The 4,491-nt window shown below is 41.0% G+C and overlaps 1 long non-coding RNA gene across 1 annotated transcript in view; it reads right to left on the bottom strand.

Annotated features, from left to right (window-relative positions):
• Nucleotides 1-4,007: 4,007 nt before the first annotated feature.
• LOC106877742 (uncharacterized) overlaps nucleotides 4,008-4,491 on the bottom strand; it is a 57,175-nt gene continuing 56,691 nt past the window's right edge. The window contains exon 3 of the long non-coding RNA XR_001410411.2: nucleotides 4,008-4,141. This is a non-coding gene — a long non-coding RNA (uncharacterized LOC106877742). The remainder of the gene's footprint in view (nucleotides 4,142-4,491) is intronic.

The raw sequence follows: 4,491 nt of genomic DNA, 5'->3' as shown, positions 1-4,491 counted from the left end.
GTGTGCAAAAAAAAAAACAAAAAAAAACAATAGGACATCCATTAGATAATGCAGTCCTAGATGTTTCCAGTATTGATGAAGTAGCCACGGCAGGAATGCCTTAATCTAAATCTGATCGATCAGGGCTGACTTGGAGCTATCAACAACCATGAAGGCCTCTACGTGGTCCATCTACCTGTTCGTTCTAGCTGTTAGAAATAGCAGCCAAATCGCCCACAAATCACATGCTACTCTGTAACGAAAGGAAAGAATACGCAGGATCTAACCTCCAGACCTCCGATCAACCCTGATCCAGTGAACCTATTATCAAAGGGTGATCCAGCGGTAACCATCTTGACTTCTTATTGGTCATAGTCTATCTACGACTACATTAGTCAATGTATCCTTCCACATTTTAAGATAGTTGGGTGTTATCTTTAGTTGATCTCGTTGCCTTTTCAGTTGTTGTCTAAACCTAATCTGATCTGGCTCTGATCGAGCAAACCTGTTGATCAATGATACTCTAACCACGACCATCCTGTCTTTCTAATGTGAGGCATACTATATCGAGAACTCATTATCCATTGTGTCTTTCTTGTTTAAATCTACAATTCGTAAGATATTTGACTGTTATTTCTAGCGCTTCAAGCAACAGGCAGACGTTACCAATGTTGGCTTGTGCGTATACGTTTGTCTATGTATCATGTTATTTCGGGGCTAAATAACATGATAGCCCCGAATCAACCTCCGATCCTGTAGACCTATGGTTCCAGCTGTGGTCATACCGTCTTTATTTTTTTTTATACATAGCGCATTTAGAGCTGCATTATCAAATGTGTCCTCCCTGTCTTTTAAAGAGAAATGACGCGATTTGAGCAAGATTTGGTTGCTAATTCTAGCAAACCAAACGACCACAAAGATGGCTCCCTTGTTGGCTCGTTGATAGTTTGTTATATATAGTTCAGACCTAGCTCAACATTGATCAAGCAGACCAAATGATCAAAATGTAGGTACTACTTAAATATAGAGGTACCCTTAACGGTACTACTTAAATACAGAGGTCCCGACGCATTTACTTAATAATAATAATAGTAATAATAATATAATGATAATTACTGGGATAATGACTTAGTTGAGTTAGAGCACAACTGAAAAAAGATAAGAAGAGAAAAAGGCAATCGATCAATGTGTGCACATATTGGTGCATGTGTTTGAATTAATCGGCATAACTCTGCACACATTCAACTTATCTTATAGATAATCCTTTCTTCTAAAGGTACAAAGTCTGAAATTTGGGTGGTGGTGGTCGACCTCAGTGGAATTTGAACTCAGAGCGTCCAGGTTGATGAAATGCCTCGAAGCATTTCGCCTAGCATGCTGAGGATTCTGCCAGCTCACCACTTTAGGCTTATCACATAGATACCAATAATAATAATTGTTCACAAAAATAATGAGGTCAGCAACATGTTGACCAAACATCAAATGCATGTATCTTTGATGATAGCCTTGGATCAACCAAAGCCGTGAGTAAAATTTGGTAGGCAGAAATCCTGTGGCAGCCTGTCTGAGAGACTCTTTGTTCTTTGAGGAGTAGATTCACGGCCTGATTCAACACCATCACCTGGGTCTCTGGTGCCTTTTGCAGAGTCCATTCCACTACAAGTATTTAGACAAGGTCTCCAGTGTGAGGATAACTTCCTCCCATCATCCCACTTCTTTCATAGTCCCTGAAGAGGGTCACAGACCTGGCCCTACCTCTTCTCATTAACCTAACTGGGTAATAGGAATGGTTGGTGATGATAAGCTCATGAATATTTTTAGGCACTGGAGTGGTTGTGTGGTAAGTAGCTTGCTTACCAACCACATGGTTCCGGGTTCAGTCCCACTGCGTGGCACCTTGGGCAAGTGTCTTCTACTGTAGCCTCGGGCCAACCAAAGCCTTGTAAGTGGATTTGGTAGACGGAAACTGAAAGAAGCCCATCGTATATATGTGTGTGTGTGTGTGTGTATGTTTGTGTGTTGGTGTTTGTCCCCCACCACCATCGCTTGACAATCGATGTTGGTGTGTTTACATCCCCTTAGCGGTTCAGCAAAAGAGACCGATAGAATAAGTACTAGGCTTACAAAGAATAAGTCCTGGGGTCAATTTGTTCAACTAAAGGCGGTGCTCCAGCATGGCCACAGTCAAATGAATGAAACAAATAAAAGAATATATATATATATATATATATATATAACAACAATATAACAATACCAACAACCACAGTCACTCCTGGATACTAGCACAATTGATGACCGATTAAACTCTCTGATCAAGAGCCCTTCAGTCTTGCTATCCAACTTCCTCATTTCCTCGGAACACCACAAGTGACCCATCATCATCATCACTGTCATCACGTTCTACTGCTACTCACAACTAAACAATAGCAACAACAACAAAATCAACATTGGAAGTCACTCTTCAATACTAGAACAATTGATGAACTATTAAACAACACAGTCTCTAGCTCTTCTCCACACTCAGGCCACTCAAATTCTTCTCAGAATAACACAAGAGATCCACCATCACCATAGTCATCCTATTCTACTGCGACTATCATTACCACTACTACTTCTCCAATTAGTGAAGAATCACTCCTTTCTTTCTCCACTGTCCACCCCAATCTGAATGTATACCTGACAACTCTATGATAAATTTTCCAACTGTAAATAAAATAAAATTATGAACATACGAAACCCCAAATATGCCACTATTCTCAACATGAGAGACTACACATATGCAGTCATTGTAGCTTCACCCATTTATCTGGGACAAGACACACAATCCGTACCAGCAATACCAGCCAATGTCAAACCACACATCTCACACCACCACTAAATGCTAAATCATACTTAATAACTTGTGAAGGTGCATGGCTCAGTGGTTAGAGCGTTGAGCTTACAATCGTGAGGTTATAAGTTCGAATCCCGGACCGGGCTGCATGTTGTGTCCTTGAGCAAGACACTTTATTTCATGTTGCTCCAGTTCACTCAGCTGTAGAAATGAGTTGCAACATCACTGGTGCCAAGCTGTATTGGCCCCTTTGCCTTTCCCTTGGATAACACTGGTGGCATGGAGAGGGGAGGCCGGTATGCATGGGCGACTGCTGGTCTTCCATAAACAACCTTGCCTGGACTTGTGCTTGGAGGGTACCTTTCTAGGTGCAATCCCATGGCCAGTCATGACCGAAGGGGGTCTCAGCAACTTAATAACTTCTACACATGTAACCCGGAATCCTAAAATCTGCTGCTATTCTCAACACAAAAGGTTATGTCTGATGTGTGACTGTCCCTTCACCCATCTTCCAGGGACTTGATGCATTAGTAAAAGCATGACACCAAACCACTATTGAATCCACAGTAGAAACATCCCTTACAGTGGCAGTGTTGGTCCAGACTTTCATCGAAACCCAGAAGTCACCCAGATATGTTATGGGTACAATAGTAAAATCAACAGCCGCAAACCATATAATTATAACCATATTCAACAATGCAACCATACCAAGTCCAGACAGTAACCCCTCCCCAACGAAGAAAAGTCTTTTTTTAAAAATAAAAAGAAAATAATAAATTCTAGCTCTCACACAGCTCCAATCATTGCTATTACCTCAGTGCGCACCCATACCATTGTTGTCATGAAACCACAAACTCAACTCAATAATAATGCCGAATGTACAAGGTCTTTCACACTTCACAAAAACAAACAGACAAAAGTATCATACCTTAGAGACCTTGCACAGCGAGAAAAGACAATACGTGTAGCACTAAGTGAAACGCACCTGACCCCAGACATATTGGATGCGGAAGTACATATGTCAGGTTATGTACTACTCAGAACTAACTACAGAAAACAGAAACAAGGAGAAAATAGCCATCTTCACCCAAGAAGACTTGGTAACAAATGCCCTCCTCTCTCACTCAAACACAGTGTGCGATACACTAATATTGCATGCGATTGACCTCAAATTGATCACAACCATTACCTACTGTCTTCCTGAAACAGCTAACCATACTTTGTTGCGGATAAACCAAATCTCAAATAAGGCCAGTCCACTGGCCAATGTGCTTTTAGCAAGGGATTTTAATTTTCTTAGTCTCAGCTGGTCTCGGGGCTATATCCAACCTGAAATTAAACAACTGAATGTAAGAGATATGAATGCTCTTCTCAATACCACTAAAGACTTCCTTATGCAACAAAACATTACCCATCCAACTCAACCTAGTCTTTACCACCAATGCAGACTTCATTGACAATGTTCAGATTACATACATACATACATATATGACGGGTTTCTTTCGTTTTCCATCTACCAAATCAACTCACAAGGCTTTGGTTGGCCCAAGGGTATAGTAGAAGACACTTGCACAAGGTGCCACACAGTGGGACTGAACCTGGAACAATGTGGTTGGAAGCAAGCTCTCTTATCACACTGCCACGGCAACACCTATATATATATATATATATATATATAT

This window comes from Octopus bimaculoides, chromosome 19 (assembly GCF_001194135.2).
Source record: "Octopus bimaculoides isolate UCB-OBI-ISO-001 chromosome 19, ASM119413v2, whole genome shotgun sequence".
Lineage (NCBI taxonomy): Eukaryota > Metazoa > Mollusca > Cephalopoda > Octopoda > Octopodidae > Octopus > Octopus bimaculoides.
This window is presented reverse-complemented; position numbering and strand designations above follow the sequence as displayed.